General features: G+C 48.3%; 1 protein-coding gene across 3 annotated transcripts in view; it reads left to right on the top strand.

The window, feature by feature from the left end:
• The window catches only part of Lzts1 (leucine zipper tumor suppressor 1), a 54,256-nt gene that overhangs the window by 21,164 nt on the left and 12,837 nt on the right, over positions 1-20,255 (top strand). Inside the window, exon 1 of one of the 3 annotated variants that reach the window (XM_028883833.2) lies at positions 648-842. The exons of 1 other annotated variant lie outside the window; for it this stretch is intronic. The gene's annotated coding sequence lies outside the window, so the exon portion shown is untranslated. Of the gene's footprint in view, positions 1-647; positions 843-11,991; positions 12,445-20,255 lie in introns of those variants that run through there. One more of the 3 variants, XM_037211785.1, reaches the window with a different exon arrangement.

The raw sequence follows: 20,255 nt of genomic DNA, 5'->3' as shown, positions 1-20,255 counted from the left end.
GCTAGGATTAAAGGCGTGCGCCACCACCGCCCGGCTAACGTTACTTAAAGTTTTAAATGATCTAATATATATGGATCATTTCCTATGTACTGGATTGCTATGTGAGATACCTATATATACTAGCATATCATCAAATCTTTAGAAAAAAACCTAGGGTGGGTGTATCAATGGCTTTCAACTGAGGAAGATTTTGCTCCCCAGGGAATATGTGGCAATGTCTAGAGACATTTTTAAATGTCACAACTTGGGGTGGGTGAGTACAAATACCATCTGGGGGTGTTCTAAACTTGCTATATACACAGGACGGCATCGTCTACAAAGCATTATAGTCAGGCATTGTCTGTTGGCAGGGACATAGTCAAGACATTGATCTATAGGTGAGTTCACCACAGTGTGGTTTATACAAAGCTAACAGTACAGGTCAGTCATCCCACATGGCTTCCTGCAATCAAGGGAAGCGTGAGGCTGCTGTATATTGTTTACAGTGAAACTTTTTTTTTTTCTAGGTAGATAAAGGTATTGTATAACACACAAGCCAGTGTATTAGCTGCTTTTGCCCTTGCTGTGATGAAGCACCTGATAGAAGAAGCAATGTAAGAAAGGGGAGCTTTATTCAAGGAAGGCATGCATGGTCTAGGTGTGTGAGGCAGCTGATCACAGTCATCTGCAGTCAGGAAGCAGAGAGAGATGGATGCTGGTGCTCAGCCAGCTTTCTTTTCTTATTCTATCCCAGAGTCCAGCCCATTGGTGGTACACACATGCAAGGCCTACCTTCCCACCTCATGTCTCCTGGGTGATTCTAAACTTGTCAAATTAACAATGAAGATTAGCCACCATAACAGGTAAAATAGTCATTTACGATCAAGTATTAGGTACCATACATAATTGTGTGTATATTCTTTCATACAGCAGTGTTCACCAAAACCACATCAGTGGTGTGCCATATCACATCTTTATAACATTACTAGATGATAAGATTTTTCTCATCATTTCTGCTATAATGAGACTTTTATTGGACGTGTGGTCCAGTGTTAACCAAACATTATTAATGTGAAGCATGACAATATCCAGTCTAATTTTTCAGCATGCTCAAGCTGAGAAACATACAAATGCAAAAGGAAAAACTTTGGTTCTAAACAGTCCAGGGGCTTCCCCAAGGCCTTTTGTCAAGGCAGATTTGGATTCTAACCGACTTCTGTGTGATCCCAGAGCCTTTTTGTCTTTTTAGTTACAAAACACCCCTGTGAAGGACCAATTGCCCTCTCGATGGGATCTGTCCTGGAGAGAAGACATTCTGGTGTTTCTCACCAGGCAAGCAAACATCAGCCGGTGTCTGCTGGAGCAGGAGCCAGGAAGGCCCTGAAACAGCTACTGACCGGCAAAGCCTCTCCCATCAGGTGCTCTGAACATTTACTGGAGTTCATCCTCTTCCTGCCCAACATTTGAAATCTCTTGAGTCCACAAAGTGGCTTTGGCACCACTGGCAGGGTATTGCTAAGAAGCCCATTGGCTTCTGGGCCCATGGGTCCCAGTGTCAACCAGGGAAGGGCCCTCAGTGAAGGGTTGGATTAAAATTGACCCTGATGCCGGGCAGTGGTGGCACACGCCTTTAATCCCAGCACTCAGGAGGCGGATCTTTGTGAGTTCGAGGCCAGCCTGGGCTACCAAGGGAGTTCCAGGCCAGGCTCCAAAGCTACACAGAGAAACCCTGTCTTGAAAAACCAAAAAAAAAAAAAAAAAAAAAAAAAATTGACCCTGACTTAAACACTCTGCAGAGATGGTCAAACCTTAATGTCAGGGAGAATCAAGGCTGGTTCTGGGCACCTGGAGGTGGCCAGCAGGCACATCCTTCAGTGTCAAGTAGTAGATGATCAATAACATGGTCCTTTGGCTATGTTTCTCTTATTTCCTATTTCATGGTCTTAGTTTTACTTTGCTTCCGATCATCTATCAATCACCATCTTAAAAGTGTTGTGAAGAGCTGGGGACCTAGCTCAGTGGAGAGCATTTGTCTGGCACTCACGAGGCCCTGAGTCCCAGCACCACCCCACAGATAAAACAAACGAAACAAAAGGAGCAGAGCTGCTGGTTGAATGAAATGGGATTTAATGTAGGAAGTGGAAGATGTGTCCAGGAAGTGTGAGAGGACCATGTGTGCGTGATGGAGTGCGTCTCCAGAATGAGCTGGTTCAGGAAGGATGGGACCGTGCTGCAGTATCTGGACTCAAGTCCCCGACAGTGCTTTAAGAAGGTGGCTGCCAGGACTGCCCTGCCCCTCCTCCTCCTCAGCTCTCAGCAGCCCTGCATTTTCCTGGTATTTCTTCAAATAACTTGAGCACAACAGACTCCATCCATTAGAGAGGGGAGCCCGTTCTGCATTCAGGCGACACTGCCTTTTATTTCAAGTGGCCTCAGTGCTAATAGGGACATGGGGTCTCAACACACGTGCACACGGCCCCTGTGCGTGTGGCTGATGGAGGAATTATCCCCATGAATGGGAATGAATGGGCAGGGACAATGAACTACAGTGAATGGGCAGTTGGAAGGGAGCCTTTCATGAGGCCTGAATGACAAGTGAACACCCAAGGAGGGGCCAGCAGGAACACTGACTACATCCAGAAAACCAGAGAGGACTTTTCTGCCTGACAGATCCAGACTGCCTGGGGGAACCAGAGTCCCTCCAATTAGCAAGATGACTGGGCAGATGGAAGCCGGAAGAAGCACGTACCCTTATTATGGGACTGCTCTGAGATCAGGGCTGCTAGTTCTTCCAAAGAAAGGACTGAAAACAGGAGGAAAGTGTGACCATGTCTTCTCTGCTGGAACTCAGGGTTAGTTGGGGGGGACAGCACCTAAGGGAACCAGTCTTTTTACCCCAGGAGAATGGCGTAAGGGCTCTTTTATCTCCTGCCAGTCTTAGTGGTACTTCTGCTTCTCGGTAGTATGTGAGTCAGAAAAAGAACGTTCGGTTTCTGAAGCCACAGTTCTAACAGCAACCCACTAACATTTCTTCTACCAACCTCTTTGAACCTCTCTGACACCTCTCCTCCCTCCACATCCCCACCCCCCACCTCTGTGTGGACAGTTTAGCTGGGTATATGAAGATGAATAAACTAGGGTTAGCCTAAAAGGATCCCAAAGGCTTGTAAAGGGTGACACACAAATAAAAGAACAAGTCATTTTAGAAATAACTGTTTTAATGAGAAAGGTCAGACAAAGTGGCAAGGTAAATGTGGGAAGGTTTCCCAGAAGAGGGATGTTTGATGTGGACCGGGAAGACTAGACTTTCAGTGAAATAGACCCAGGGGGTAAGTTGTGGAAGAGGTTCTTGGTGAGCCAACAGCCTTAGCAAGGACATGAGGTGGTATGTGCTGAGTGTTCTCAGGAGGGCATAGGGAGGAATTGATAGAAGGTGAAGGACTGAGCAGAATTGGAAAGAATCAGGTGCTAAGATGTGCTCCGTACTCTGTAACAAAATACCGGACAGATCGCCTTAAAGGAAAGTTGCTTTGACTCTTGTTTTCAGAGCGAACAAGCCATCGTGGCTGGGAGGGCAGGGCAGCTAGAATGGTTCCATACACGGTGCCGGCAGCCTGAGGTGGGTTAGGTAGAGTATCAGACCAGAGCTGGGGGCTAGGCTAACCCGTGGATTAGTGACTCTTCTTGCTGGACAATAAAATACCTGACAGATGCAATAAACCACTCCCTTAGGAGGGAAACAGAGGTTCATCTTGCCTCACAGTTCAAGGGTACAATCTGCTATGGTAGTAGAGGTTTGGGGCAGCTGGGAACCTTATATCCTCAGTTAGGACTCAGAGCGCAATCGACACAGGTGCTCAGCTAGCTTTCACCTGTTTATGCATTCCAGGATTCCAGGCCACATAACTGTACCACCTATATTCATGATAGATCTACTTGGTTAAAAAGTGTCTGGAAATACCCTCCACGGATGTGCCCAGACGTTGGTCTCCTAGGTGATTCTGGATCCTGCCTATCAGTATTAAACATCAGAACCCCGAAAGGTCCACTTGTAGTGGTTGACACATCATGAGCCAGGCCTCACATCCCAAAGGCTCCGTAGCCTTCAAAAGCAGCACCACTAGTTAAGGATCAAGTGTTCAAACTTCTCGTCATGGGACAGCATGTGTTTCAGACACAAAGCATAACTTAGATTGTGGAGGGTCATGAGTGAGTCCTGATGTCTGAAAGGGAAATTAAGGCAGTGGTTTCAGAGAAGTTGCCAGGGTTCCTAGCTGGAAGGGATTGGGCCAGTGTTCTACAAACGTAACTTCTAGCTGCTGCAAAGTGTCATCCATTTACTCAATGAGCATTTGTTGAGCCCCACCTGTGTGCCAGGCACTATGCTCAGTGGTGTAGTGGTGAGTGCAGCAGTCGCCGGGACTTACAGTTGGCTAGCCTCTCTGCCTTCATTGTCTTCGATCGGCTCTCCTCCAATACCAGAATCTCCAGATTGCATCAAGCCGGAGTTGGCAGTAGGCATGGACAGCACCCTGGGATGGTGCCAGGACGCTGACAAACTCTGTTTCAGACTCTGGCTCTGTGTGTGGGGGGATTGGGGGGTAGAAACAGAAGAGGGTGCTTTGAGGACAGATTGCACCCTGGGGTGACTGGGGTTTTAGATTCGCAGGGAAAGGTCCAGTTCTTAGATCATATTTTCCATGGTTTGCCCCATTAAAGACAAATACCTTCCTCTTATTCTTATACTCAGTTCTGACATCCAGCATTGGAGACATCTTTAATAATTAAGCCTTTGCACCTTTTAATAAGTCAAACAACACAAATCTGGCCTAAGATGACACTATTTCTTTGTTTGTTTTGCTTTTCCATCGTGAAGGGATTCTCACTTGTCAGCTTTAATTTTGTTGCTTCATACAAAAACCTGGGTTTGTTCTCCAGCCTGGTGTGTGTGTGTGTGTGTGTGTGTGTGTGTGTGTGTGTGTGTGTATAGTTGCTTCATGTTGCCAGTTTTAAAAAACATCGGTAGTACCAGGTGTTGGGGCAGCACTCAGGGGCAGAGGCAGGGGAATCTTTATGAGTTCAAGATTAGCCTGGTCTACACAGTGAATTCTATACCAGCCAGGCCCAAAAAGTGAGGCCCCCCCCATCTCAAAAAAACAAAAACAAACAAAACAAAATGTTGATTATCATTTCTTTTTAAAGTTTCTTTACATTTTTTTAAAATTAGGCCCTGATGTCATGACACTTGACTTTAATCCCAGCACTCAGAAGGCAGAGTCAGGCAGATCTCTGTGAGTGCAAGACTAGGGTGGCCTGCATAGTGAGTTCAAGGCCAGCCAGAACTACATAGTGAGAGCCTGACTTTAAAAGCTTTTAAAATTAATTATTTTTTAGTTAGTATACAAGACAATGATTTTTTTCTGTGACATTTTCATATATATATATAAAAAAGCACCTGTTCATATCTTCCACCTTCTCCCTTACTGTCCCTCCACATCCCCTCCCATTCTCCCCAAATAATCCCCTTCTACTTTAAGGTCATGTGTGTGTGTGTGTGTGTGTGTGTGTGTGTGTGTGTTTATGTATATGTATGTATATATACACACACCTTTTAGTATCATATATGTTATATCATTAAATTTAAATCTAGATTCCACATAGAAGAGAAGACATGCTTGTTTTTCACTTACTGTGATGATTTCCAATTCCATCCACTTTCCTTTAAATGTCATTTCATTCTTTTTTATAGCTGAGTAAAATTCCATTGCATATGTATACCACATTTTCTTTACTCACTTATCTAGTAGACATATAGTCTGGTTCCATGTCTTGGCTATTGTGAATACCACAGCAATAAGCATGAGTGTGCTAGTCTTTCTGTAGACTTTGAGTCATTCAGAATAGTACACTTGATGCGGTTTATTTATTATTTTTCAAAAGTTTTTGTTGTTTTTTTCAAACAGGCTCTTGCTGTATCTCAGACTGACTTTGAACTCATAATGCTCCTGCCTCAGCCTCCTGAGTACTACAAGCATGCACCAGCACTCCTGGCTGTATAATTTCTTGATAACTGGAAAGCCTTATGCATCTCTTCTCTTGTTCTTTGGTAGTAGTGGGGACTAGGTAGGCGCTATATCTGCCTGTATATGCACTGCCTATATAGACTTTTGTTACCATTAGGATATATATGCTCCAGTCCCTGGAAGCTGCCTTCCTTTCTACAGTCTCCAGGATTACTTTCACCCATCCTACAATAGTCTCAACGCCACACCTCCTTGTTACGAAGCCCTGACCTCTTGTTCTGGTCACAGCTCACCCAGCATTGTGACAAACAGACAAAAGAAATCCCACTTCACTATCCAGCAGCAGCAGCAGCACTACAATGCTGTTCTCACATTCAGTTTACACCTCTGCTTCGGCCTTGCCCCATCCCACTTCCATGCCTAGCTCTGGTCCCCTGGAGTCACTTCATCACAACCACCTCCCTCTTCTGAATCCCAGACCTCTCCTGCTAGTCATCTGCACCCAACAGGCTCCTTCCATCGTCTACCTTTCTCCTGCTCCTCTCCACAAGCCCCCTCTCCAGTCTTCCTCTCACCCCCTTCCCTCCCACACCTTCTTAGACTTCTCCCACCTACTCAGCTTCTCTGCCATTCCTCTGCCCCACCCTTTGATGTCTGCAGGGAGGCTTCTGCAGGAGGCAGAAGGATGGTGCTATCCTTTCATCTTCTACTTAGTCTTCCTGCCCCCAGTTTAACAAATCACCCATCTTCTCCATACAATATGCCTTCTTGCCTCCAAACAAGCTCAAGATCATGTCTTGAGAGGCAGCTCTACTGAAACATACATGCAGCTACTGGATCTTTCTATTTGTTAATTACCTTACCCCAGCAGGCTACTTGATGAGAGGCCAAGGGTAAAAATCAGCAGATCTTTGTTGACTAATTTTGTCTTCTGCAAATCCCAGCTTCCCACTTGTGTAGGCCTACCCTCTAGTCCCAGCGATCCTGTGAATTTATCATTCTTTGGGACTGAAGTCTTATGCTCCAGGAATTCCAAGGCCCCAGGCTGATTAGGGCAGCAGGGTGCTCAGCACATCCGAGATCCTTTTCCTGAAACACAGCTTGGCATTCACGCAGACCCATGACTGCACCTACACCCTTAGAGGTTACGTCAGTCAGTGAATCCACAGCAGGAAGGTCTAACACAAGTCTAGATGCCTTCCACAGCCTCAGCCTGACCAGAGGTAGAGGCTAGAGTACTACCAAGGTCCATGTGTCGGTACTGCCTCCTGTGACAGTCAGCCTCATTGTCAGCCTCATGGGCACATCACCCAGGAGATGGCAAGACACACCTTTTTGTGTGTCTGTGGGGAGATTTCCTGAAGGAAGAGGACACACGTTGAATGTGAATAGCACCACCCTCTGAGGTGAGTGTGGGGCGAAAGCCGGCAAAATACTGGCATTACCCTTTCTCTGCTTCCTGGCATAAATGTCTTCCCTGTTGTGATGAGTTGAGCCCACTAAAACTGAGAGGCAAAATAAATTTGTCTTCCTTCTAAGGAGTTTTGTCAACTGTTGGTCACAGCAACACAGAAGGAACTAGTAAACTTACCTAGTGCATACAGAGGCCGGGTTTGTCACAGCTGCGCTAGGGCCACTGGATGCATTCCAAGGGCTCCCTTAGGATGGGGTAAACGGTGAAAACATTTGGAGTCTTGTTTTATTTGAGACAGACTTTCTAGATACCCCTGGCTGTCTTAGAATTCAGTATGTAGATCAAGCTGGCCTCAAACTCAGAGATCCTGAGTGCTGGGATCAAAGGTGTACACCACCATATTGGGCCTGCTTGCTTGCTTCCTTCCTTCCTTCCTTCCTTCCTTCCTTCCTTCCTTCCTTCCTTCCTTCCTTCCTCCCTCCCTCCCTCCCTCCCTCCCCCCTCCCTCCCTCTCTTTTTCTTTCTTTCTTTCTATGAAAACACTGTAAACCAGGTGTGGTGGTGCATCTCTTTAATCCCAGTACACAGGAGGCAGAAGCAGGTGGATCTCTGTGAGTTCAAGGCCAGCCTGTTTTTACAAAGCAAGTTCCAGGACACCCAGGGGTATTATACAGAGAAAACCTGGCTCATGGAATCCTATTTCTAAACACTAATACTAAGTCCTGAGCCAGGAACTGTGCTAGATAGGGGTTGGGAATACAGTATTGCAGTCTGCCAGAGGAGACAGGAGGAAAGAGAAGCTTCACTGGGCTGTGATCAATGGATGCTCTTATAAGGAGGAACAGAGGGAGCTTGACATGACAGTGTATGCCTTGTCATCCCAGTATGCAGGAGGCTGAGATTGGAGGATTCGGGCTGTGCAAGGCTAGTTGGGGCTACACACCAAAGTCTTATCTCAAATTATAAGAGAAAAGGGGAGCAGAAGAAGTGTGTGCCTGTCAAACACATAGTCATCTTCCCCGTGGAAGGGCTGTCTCAGCAACCCCAGGGCTCGGACACAGGAAGCAGAGAAGCCTGAGACGAGTGTGGAAGGAAAAGGAGGGTTTGCAGAGAATTCACAGGGAACAGAGTGGGAAGAAAGAGGGAGGACGGATGGATGGACGGACGGACGGTGACACCACAGACGTGGGGCCTTTTTTTTTTTTTTTTTTTTTGAGACACGGTTTCTCTGTGTAGCTTTGGAGCCTGTCCTGGAACTCGCTCTGTAGACCAAGCTGGCCTCGAACTCACAGAGATCCACCTGCCTCTGTCTCCCGAGTACTGGGATTAAAGGTGTGCACCGCCACCATCGCCTGGCAGGGACATGGGGTTAAAAGACTGTGGATTGCAGTGCTCTAGGAGGATATATGATTGAATGTGAGGGACAGTGGTCAAAATATTTGTCAACAGCAAAGAGTTTTTTAAACACTGTCATAAATGTCATAAATGTCCAGTGCCAGATGTCCAGTGCCATTCCAGTAGGTGCCAGTGACTCCTTTTACTATGGACCAAAGGCCGCCAGCATAGTGAGTATAGCTCGGATAATGGGAGAGGAAATGAGCTGGGAGGAAAGAATGGTCTTGCAGGCAGACAACCCTGCCATTTTCTCATGTAACTTTTTGTCTATAAAGGACTCTGTCCTGCTCACTGCTATAGTGACAGGACCCTGTGGTGACCACACATTAGGTGTTTGATAAATACCTGCAATGCTATGACAATGCAGTGTTCCTGGCAGTTAATTCCTCCCAGGACACATCTGCCTCCCTTTAAAAGTTGCTATGATACAGGTTCTGGAAGGTAGAGGTCAGTAGTGCCTGCCCTACCAGGTAACATCATGCCAGGGCCAGCCCCGTTCTTGTCTTGGCTGCCCCATGAGAAGGCCGTGTTCAGGAAGAGTGGGGCTGTGGCCCATGAGCCAGAAACCCCCAGTTCTAGAATCAGCTTAAGCTGTGGCCTCCAGAAACCCTGTCTCTAATACTGTGAGTAATGCCTGCCCAGGGTTGTTGTAGGAACAGGTGACAGAAGGGCCATTCAAGAGAGCACGTGAGCAACTGATGTGTTAGCTGTGGTACCCAACTTCCTGGTTGCCTCCTGGTTCTTGTAGTGGACAGGATGTTAAAACATCTGGGGCTGAGGATGCAGCTCAGTTGGTAGAGTGCTGGCTTCGCATGCATGAAGCCCTGGATCTGATATCCAGTATTGCATAACCCAGGCAGAGTGGTGCATAATTCTATAATTCCAGCACTCAAGAGGTAGGAACAGGAGCATCCAAAATTCAGGGTCATTTTCAGCTAGGTAGAAAGATCGAGGCCAGTCTGTGTTACAATCCCGGTCTATTACGAAAATGGTGATGCTAAACTTCCTCTGACATCTTCACCCATGTTTGGCCCTTATTGGAAGACACATGGCTTACCCATGACCTACATGGTAAGGTGACTATGCATCCCAGCGTTTGTCTGTTGTCCTGGTGGAGCTAACTATTCAGGTGAAATATAGTTAAAGAGACATCCAACTCAAATTCACACACTTATCCAATTTCCTGAGGAAAATAAGACAAGATGCCTACTCCCAAGGAGCTGGTCAAGCTGGGACCAGTAGAGTGATAGAGGTGTGGAGAAAATACCTGAACAACGAATGGGTCTCCAGTGTCAGTGGGCATCAGCAGCCTCGGCTCTGAGCAGCCTTACAGCGGCCCCTGTGCACGGGTCGGTTCACCCTCACCAGCCCCCCAGGCAATGGAGGCTTGTGATCTGGGATTTGATTTCACACAGGACGGGCATTGCTTTCTTCAGACACAGCCAAGCAAGGCAGTGGTGAGGGAAAGGCACTTCTCCACATTCCCTGCACCTGCCTGAGCAGCCTCGGTGGGTCAGAGAAGGTCATTCCAGCAGAAAGACGAGCACTCGGAAAGTTACTGAGAAGCCGTGGTGGCATGTTGGGGCAGCATCACTAGGGTGGAAAGTGCAAAGAGGTCCTGGGGTGTAGCTCTGGTAACTCCCATTCCCCTGATCTCCACAAGCTTTTTCAGGGTGTCTTCATGTGCCTCTGGCTCTGCCAGCTGTTAACCCCGCAGGAAGGTTCATAGTTACCAAGGGGGAAAAAATCAGAGACTGAGGTGGCAACCTGCAGATGTGCTGGGCTTCTGAAGAAGTTTGTGCTTTCACTTTCCCATTGGGTACTGTAGAGCAGACTCCAGGTCCATATGCTCAGAGGGGTCGCAGGCCATTTGTTGAATATGAGACTCGGCAAGGCTAAGTCCTAGGAGAAGGGTGAAGGGAGAAGGCAGGACAGAGGTGGCCGAAATCACGTTCCCTGGACAGACATATCAAGCGGTACTGAAAGAAGTTTTTCACTCAAGTCAGGCAGAAACACACCGGGAGTGGCCCATGCTATGGAGCACGCACTATACCACACTCAGGTTCCCCCGCCTCAAGGGAGCAGACAAAACCTACCAAGCACCAGGACTGGGAGTCTGAGCTGTGCTCTCTGCCAGGGCTTTGCAGTGCTCCCTACATTTTATAATCCGCCGGTTGTATCTACCCTGTGTTCCCCACTCCAGAACACCCACCCACTCCCACCCGGCACAACAGGACACAAACAAACACACCACACAAATACCATACCCGCTCACCACGTACCCCCGACACTCGTGCACGCACACACACACACACACACACACACACACACACACACACACACACACACGGTAGGTATGAAGAAGGAGGGCACCTATAGGGTAGGGATGAGGGAGTGGCAGAGCCTGGAGAAACAGAGCCTTTTAAGGCAGCTTCCATTAGCTGCTCACTTCATTGCCTCCCTTCTTCTCCCACACCTGCCCCCCATTCCCACCACTGCAGTTTCCCTCCCTCCCTGCTTAAGGCAGAGCCCCCCCCCGCCCCCCGCCCCCCCTCCCCCCCACCCCAGGAGCTTGTAAGTGGCCAAGGGATTTCTACCTTTTCTTGTTTCATCTCTTGTTACAAATTTCTACCTGGCCTTCCCCAGAGTTGATGACGGATGATGCCATGGGAAGTCTCAGGTTGCTGGGGTGCAGCCTAGGCACCTGACCTCATTTTTTGAGTCTGATCTGAATATTTTTAAAATGGTACCTTTCTGCATGGAACGCCATTCCTACCCAACCCTTTCTTCTGAAGTTAACGACAGACACAAGCAGGAAGCAGGCTTATGGTGCTGGACTGCGCTTCTGCCTTACTGATGGCCTCAGACCGTCATGGACCCTGCCACGGCTCCTCAGTGTGGAACGCTGAAGCATTTCCATGCTTAGAAGTTCTCCCAGAGCTGGTGATAATAGCCGAGCTAGGAGAGTGCTTGTCAAGAAGGCTGGAAGTCCTGGGTTCAATTCCTAGCACCACATAAAGGAGGTGTGATGATCAGTACCTATAATCCCAGAACAGGGGATTTAGAAGCAGGAGGATCAGACATTGAAGGTCATCCTCAGCTGTATAGTAAGGTGAAGGCTAGAAGTTTAAGGCCAGTCCGAGCTACACGAGACACTGTCTTTACTTATTATTTATTCATTTAAATATTTCTCCATCTGTCATTTCATCTGCAACCTGGGGCCAAGTTCTTTCTGTGCCTGCCAACTCCCAAGGCCTCTTAGCCCTGTCTGCCAGCTGGGCCTCAAGCCTGTGCTGGGGAGGAGTCGCCTCTGTGATGTCACAGAAGGGACCCCAACAACCTCTGTATGCAGGGGATGCCATTAGGAAGGAGATCCTTGCCTCTGGCTTTTCGGATGAAAAGGCATGGATGAGTCAGTAGAGAGGATCTCCAGGTAGACCCGGAAACAGTGACTGGAAAAATCGGAATGTCGAAGAGAACCACAGAAGCACTCCTCAGAGTCATTAACTCTCAGCATTCAAGGAGCTTGAGATGTATCCAGCCTAGGATGAAGACTCGGGGATATCTGATTGGCCAAATGCTGACCAAATGCCAGCTCGGGTGCCCAGAGCCAGGAATGTCACGGTGCTAACAGTATGTCAATTACCCCTTTCTCCAAATCCACGGTGGTGTCACCACTGGTTTGTCAGATCCTTACCAACCTGAACTTTGCCTCAGAATCATTTCTGTCTGTCCACATGAGATGGCAAAGTACCTAACCAGCTGTCCCACCCTCCTTGTTGTTCTCACACATTCTGTTCTCTAAGATCAGAATCTCCATTCTTTCGTCCATCTGTCCAACTGTCTGCCTCATGCCAGTACTGCCCAGCCTGCCAGGCATTGGCACCCAGAGCACCGAGAGCCCTGTATGGGAAAGCGAATGCCTTCCGCTTGCTTTTGTAGGAGCAGCTACACCAGTAGCAATGGGGTGAATTTGCCTGAGCTTTGCATGTAACTGGGGCTTTATGTTTGAAATGGGGGAGGTTGGAGCTGCAATCATATTCCTGAGGAGAGGTGTCAATCAGCTGCTGCTGAGACACAAACTACCCACCGGTATGGAGGGAGGCTCAGCTGGTGGCTGAATGCTGCCGACCTGCACACAAAAGGCTGCCAGGCAGAGTGGCTTTCGATTCCTCCAGAGCAGCGAGAAGCAGAATTGCTTCTGATTGTGCGACGGAATGACTCAGCCTGCCGGTGATTACCCTTTCTGCCTTGTCTCTGCATCCAAGTTCACTTAATTGAGAGCTGTGTGGGCCCTTGCTCTCAACCCACCAACAGCCTGCTCCCCATTAGCACTTCAGCACCCTCACTCAGCCTTGCCTCTCAGCGCCCACGCTCCCCACCCCTTCCTCCTCCGTCCCTGCCTCTTTTTTCATTCATCTATTCACTCAGAAAGTATGGATTGAGCTCTGCACTTGGAGCCCTCCAGGCATCTGAGGCTTGCAAAGTGAGCTCACCCCTTTCCTAGCCTTGCTCCACACCGCACCCCTACCTCACCCCACCCCCAAGCAAAAGAGAGCAGGGTCAAGGACATGGAGCTGAAACACTGGAAGGAATTCTGGATAGGAAAAGCTGAATCCGGCAGAGCAAAGTGCGTTGCTTGCTTTGGGGGTGGGTGTCATCAAAGGGTACTCAGTTAGCCCTGGGCACATGCCCTTAGCCCTTGAGAGACCTCTTTTGGAGAGGTGCCTAGAGGCTGATCCATCAATCTGGTACAGCTGACAGATGCCTCAGACTAGTTTCATGGGCCTGTGAGATTGACTAGCTTTCATATTGGAGGCAGAAGCATTTCTGCCTAGAAGATGCTGTGAACTCTTCCCCAGTAGCAGGGGGCGGGGGGATATAGGGAGACCCTTTCTGAAGGGCCTGCGCATGTGTGTGTACTGATACATGAGTATGTGTGTGGAAGTCATGCTTGTAGAAGTCAAAGACTGATACCGGGTGTCTTCCTCGATTGATGTCTATAAATTGACAAAGGGTTTCTAGGTGAAGCTGGAGCTGATTCCCGAGTCCATGCTGGGTTTACAGGTAGCTGCTTGCTTTTATGCAGCTTCTAGAGCTCCAGACTCTGGTCCTAACACTTACACAGTAAGTGCCTTATCCACTGAGCCATCCCCCCCCCCTTGCCAGGACTCACTATCTTGACTTGAAGACATATGAGGGTGGAGTCCTTACATCTTTCCACACTCCCTCCCAATTTCAGAAGGTCTGGTTGGCCGCTATTAGTTTCCATGCCCGTTGTTGTGGCAAAGCACCTTGACAAAAGAAAAAGAAACTTCAGGAAGAAAGGGCTTATTTGGCTCCCAGTTGGAGGGTTCAATGAGGCATCATGAGGCAATTCTTTCTAGTTACTTCTGGGGTAGGGGCGACTGGGTTGCGTATCCAGATGGGGAAGAGGGAGAAGGCGGCACTTACTGCTCTCCCTGGGCTGTGTGTGACAGGGACACACACACACACGTGGGTAGAATGTGTGTGTGTGTGTGTGTGTGTGTGTGTGTGTGTGTGTGTGTGTGTGTATGGGAAATCATGGCAGCTGCAGCATGACACAGCTGTCAAGCTGTCACATTGCGTCTACAGACAGGCAGGAGAGAAGGACAACACTGGTGCTTACTTTCTCCTCCTCATGTAGTCAAGGACCCTTGCCTATGAAATTGTAACACCCCCATCACCCAGGCTAGAACTCTCTGATTCACATGCCCCTGGGTCTTTCTCCTAGAGCCTGTCAAGTTCACAGTTTTAGCCATCACAGTCTGCCAGTGTTGTTTCTTTCCTTAATTTTGGTCCACATGTATCTTTCTAATTTCCTTGGATGTTGGTGATGGCTGGAGTTGCTATCAGCTGCAGTTATCTGACACTCAAGGAAATGGAGATCCTGATTGATAGTGATTCTTCTACCAGATGGGAGTGGGTCCGTCTATCTGTGGTCCTTTGTCGAGAATGGATAAGGAGTGTGGTGATGGGGGAGCCTGATGAATGGAACTGAGTGGTTTCTTCCTGTGTACTGTTGTTCACTGCCAGCCAGGAACAACAGTGAGCAAAGTCCAGAAGGTGAAATGAGGGGCCAGAGGTGGAATGAGGCATGTTCATGTTCCGAATCAGTTCATGTTCCCTAACTTCCAGCCTGGCATCTGTCCACTGTGTGGCTCCTCACAGAGAACAGCTGTCCTTCACACTGGACTCTGAAGCGAAGAGTTAAAGCACAGGCTGGAAACGGTGGCCTGGCCAGACAGACAGGGCAGACAACTGCAGTCTGAGCATTCACCTCCTACACAAAATCACAGGAGAGCATTTCTATACTAGGGCCAGAGGGGCCCGGACTCTAAGCAACTTGGCAACCTCGAGTGTCTTGGCTTTTCAGGTAATCTGTGTTGCTGTTTAAACTCCTACTTGGGTCTGTACCTGGCATCTCTCTCGGATCCTTGGAAACAGAAACCCAGGCTTACATTTCTTTGTCTTGGCCAAAGACTTTGAACAGGACTACTTTGGGGTGGTAGAGGGTAAATCCACTTCTCTCTGGGGTGATCAGCTGACTCAGACATCTGCTTACAACAGGAAGATGCACAAGGAGACAGGCCAAGAGGGGTTTTATCTTCCTTTACAGAGGAAATGGCCTTGAGTAGATTCTAGTCCTTCAGGAGTCCTTCAGTGTTTTCCACAGTGCTTGCCCATGGTCTGCCCCAAGGGACTGTGTTTATGAATGAGTCCTGAAGAGAGAGCTGAACATAGGAAAAATAAGGATGTGGTTCCAGAACCAAAATTAGAACTTTTTTCTCAGAGGGATGGGCAGGATGGGGCAGAGATTTTACCCTGCCCAGAAGCTGCCAACCATACCTGGAGACAGGACTCACAAAAAAACAATCAGACAGATTCCCCCTCCCCCCCCCACTCTCCTAATGAAATACATGCAAGCTCCCACAATCACGCTCTCATTCTCAAACTCATATGTTCACATATATACACACTTGCTCACATATTCATACAATCATGCCTGCTCTAACTCATGTCTGCACTGGCACTCATGCATGCATATGCACTCATACACACAGTCACACATACATGTGTTCACATTTGTGCATATACTCATAGTCACATACTTACATATGCTCTCATACACTTTGTATTCTAATTGGCGCGCACACACACACACACACACACACACACACACACACACACACACCACGCACTTATCTATGGATCACCCATAAAGAGTAGTTGGTGCTATTTCTGACTGGTCCCATCTATACATGGTACCCAGCTGGCCTTGTCCCATTAGTATCTAAAAAGTGTGCTGTAGACCTGAAACTTGAAGTATATGATCTGGTATAGTCCCTTCCCACTTGGCTCATCCATCATGATATAGCCTCTACATCACGAAGATTTACACATAGGATGTCCAAGGTCTCTCTGGCTCCCGTGTTATGGAAGGTCTCATGGACATGCTATTTCTCCCATCTGGCTGCTGCAGGTTTGCTGAGGTTCTTCCGGCTGACTTTACCCTCAGGGCTCTTCCCACCCCCTCCACAGGGACAGCATCTCTTAAGAAAAATCCAGCCGCAGATTTGCCCTGCCGTAAAGTGACTGACTGACCCTGCCCTTGCCTTCTTGTGACTGGGCGAAGTGTGATTTGGGGGCTTTGTGTCTCATCTTCCTGCTTTCCTTCTTGGCTAATAAGGGGCTCAGGTGTCAGCTGTCCTGGAGGGATTCAGCTAAAGGGGGTGGGGGTTGAAAGCCTAGACAGCTTTCAAGACCTCAATAGAACAAACTTAGAAAAGCTCTCATGTGTGTGCCAAAGTTGTCACATATAAGAGAGGTCTTGCAACACAATGGCTAGGTCTGAGCAGAGAGCCTTTGCAATGTGAAGAACAGCAGCTCCCCACAGATGCACCAGGCAGTAGGTGATGCTAGCCCTGTGCCTCACGGTGACCTGAATGAACAGCAGGAATGGGGTGAAGTTAAGCAGCATAACATTTGTATAAGAAGCATATAGCATCAATATAGACTATGTTAAAATGTTTTTTTAATGGAACACAATATGATTAAAAAAAAGATTGATTTATTTATTATGTATACAGAAGAGGGTGCCAGGTCACATTACAGATGGTTGTGAGCCACCACGTGGGTGCTGGGAATTGAACTCAGGACCTCTGGAAGAGCAGTCCGGTACTCTTAACCTCTGAGCCATCTCTCCAGCCCATGTTAAAATGTTTTATGATCCAAATATGTTCCTGTCAAATTCATGGGACTGGCTTCCCTTGGGGAGAGAGCGTGGGGTAGGGGGTTGGGGAAATGTGGGAGGGGAGTTCAGCTCTGCCGTGTTTTATTTCTGAAACCAACATGTCAGCATTTTAACAATTGTCCATACTTCATGGAGTGCTTGGGTCAATTTTTTTTTGATTGTAAGATTTATTCCTGTGAATTAATTTCCTGTGTGTTTTGCATGCATGTTCGTGTGTGCTCACGTGTGCTGTTTGTGCACCTCTAGTACTTTTAGGGAGTCAGAAGAAGGTATTGGATCCCCCAGAACTGTAGTTGCAGACTGCTGTGAGCCACTGTGTGGGTTCTGGAAACTGAATCGGGCCCTCGACAAAAGCAGAACGTGCTCTTAGCCTCTCCAGCCCTTGGGTTAGTTTTGTGAGTATTTCAACTCTTAAAACCCTTTATTAAAATAAGAATGAAACACAAGAATGAAGATGGCATCATGGACTGCCAGGCACGAGACCAGCCGAATTGAGACACAGTACCCTGAACACTGTGACCCTCACTAGGGGGCCTCCCAGTCTGCACACCTGGTGATCCTATCTCCTTTTCACTTTCCTGAGACAGGGCCTTGCTATGTAGCCCAGGCTGGTCCCTAATTAGTTATTCTCTTGCCTCAGTCTCCTAAGTAGTACAACCACCATGCCTGGCCTAGACATTCCTTTGGAAGTCAGTCTCAAACCCGCCCACATCTTAGGAACTAGGGCGGCTGGGCCTGACGTCTTGAGGGGACTGAGGTCATGCCACTCATTTGCTCTGCTTTGTCACCCTGTCCTTGTCCCCATTCCCCATCTTTCCCGTCCCCAGAGGGAAGCAGCAAAGTCAAGTCCATAAGCCAAGGCCAAACTTTCTCCCCAGAGTTCATGTTAGAGCGTGTATTCATGTTTTTAAACTAGGTCAATCAAGGGTCGGGCGCTAGTGGCCAAGGGGTCCTCAGAAGTCTTAGCCAAGAGCTTGTAGAGTACATTTTTCTGAGGAGGGGACAGTAATTCTTATTAAATTCTTAAGACGTCTAAAAACACAAAAGGGAATCAAATTCAGCCTCATGTTGTGATTGGAAAGCGAGCCCAGGGAAGACATAAGGCAAGGGAGCGTTCAGCCTTGTACTGTGGTCTCTACCTGCTTCCAATTTTGGACCCATATGTGGTGTCCACACAGCAGAGAAGGCCAAGCTCAGGATGAGCAGCCTCTAGCTGCTCACTTGGTTCTCTCAATCTCACAGCCCTCCTTTCATCTGGAACCCCTTCTTCTACAAGGAGGGGTCTGGGCTAGAGGAAGTGAGGCAGGAGCATCTTTGACAACTGTTCCTGGACACAGCAAGGGGTCCACGGCATGGCTGTGAGTTCCAAGCCAGAAGCCAGTTTGTCCTACCTGCCTCACTTCCTCTAGCCCAGACCCCTCCCTGTAGAAGAAGGGAAGGAGGGCTGTGGGAGCGAGAGAACCAAGTAAGCAGCGAGAGGCTGCTCATCCTGAGCTTGGCCTTCTCTGCTGTGTGGGCAAGAGCAACAGGATACGTATGCATGGATGCCCGGAACTTCTCTCCTCGGCCTGAAGCCTGTCTGTGTATGTTGTGGGCGAGGGCCGGCTGCTTTACTCCATGCGAAGGAAGACCATTGGTTTGGAATTCAGACAAACATCTTTCAACTCCATGCTTCTCCTTCCACTTTCTGGAGGGGATACACAAGAATGTGTCACATCTGCTTCAGCCCTGGTTTCCTTTGAAGAGGAGAGTGCAGAACGGGTCGAGAAAGAGTGTCAGAGGCATCCCTCCCCGTTCCCACCTAAGGGTCAAAATTGCGGGCTTTGGTTATCTTGCCCATTTCCTGTACTGGTGTAGTGAAGCTCAGTCCAGGCTGGCCCTGGAGGAGGGGTGAATGTCGGTGCTGCTGGGGAACAGGGACAGGGAGGTCCTGTATTCCCCTGGTAGGGATTCTGAGAAATGGAGGCTGTTTTGGGTTCCTGTCCTCTTCGGAGCTCCTCAGACATGGCATCTGCTACTAACTCAGACTCATCTGTGAAGTTCCTAAGAGCTCGTGCAGCCTAGGCTACCCTACCACACTCAGAGTGGCTTCTTTCCTCTTCTTTTCCTCTTCCCAAATCTCTTAAGAGCTATGTGGCTCCTGCTTTTCCCCTTGGCCAATGAAATCTTGTTTCCCAGGCACTGGGAGGAGCCCTTTCACCCTGTCCTTGCAGAGGAGAGAGGCATCAAGTCTGATGGGGGTGGGTGAGAATAAGCCTGGATTCCAACCAAGGTTGCTGGAATGCTCTCTGAGTGGACGGGAGAACAAGTCCGGACACTTAAGGAGTAATCAGCTTGGTTTCAAGTGGCTCTCGGAGAAAGCTTGAACTTGACAGCTCCCTGAATGTTAAGACCTGAGGGTGTATAGACTAAGGGACAGGTCTGCTCTCCTTGGGACCGGAGGCGCCTGTCCTTTGTCCACACCTCCCTTTTCTCCTAATGCTCTTTGTTTTCTCTCGATTCTGAGCGCCCAGCATGAAATTTGTGCACAGCAAGCCAGAGTCACCCAGGCTGCCACTCAGGGTGCCCGGAACCCTCCTGATATTTGTATTTAAAGGAAATGAAGGTGTGGCAGGAGGCTTCTGGTCCTTGTTTTCTCCTCTAGGTTTTCTCCCAACCTTAGGGACTCATCTTGGTCATTGGGACAGGAACTAAACATCTCTGAGTCTACATCCTCAACAGCATGTGGTAGTATAGATCTATGTTCATCTAACAGATGGTGACATGCAGATCTAAGTTCAAGGCCCCCATTGCTCAGGGGTGAGCTGACTGTCTGAGGCATTACAGTAGCTCTCTGAGCTGCTGATTAATCTTCCTCAGTTTTGTTCTGGCTGCCACAGATGACAAAGTATTTGTTGCCACAGAATTCAAATATGGTGGAGATATGTGCAATGAACTACATTTTAAAATAAGAGTGTTATCGGCTAAAGGAATTATTAGATGGGAAATAAGTGGGTTGGTTGTGGAAAGCAGTGAAGGAGCTGTACTTGTCTAGGATACAAGGAGGTGAGTTGGGAGCAAAGGGCGAGAGTCACGTATATGGAGGCCAGGCAGGCCAGGCGCAGATGAGCGTGCCCGAAGTGGGCAAAGCCTCTGGTGCTCACCGCCCAGAGAGAGGCAGTGCTGCTGT

Source organism: Peromyscus leucopus, chromosome 17 (assembly GCF_004664715.2).
Source record: "Peromyscus leucopus breed LL Stock chromosome 17, UCI_PerLeu_2.1, whole genome shotgun sequence".
In the NCBI taxonomy this organism is placed as follows: domain Eukaryota; kingdom Metazoa; phylum Chordata; class Mammalia; order Rodentia; family Cricetidae; genus Peromyscus; species Peromyscus leucopus.
Note: the sequence above shows the minus strand (reverse complement) of the source record. Positions and strands in the feature narration are given on the sequence as shown.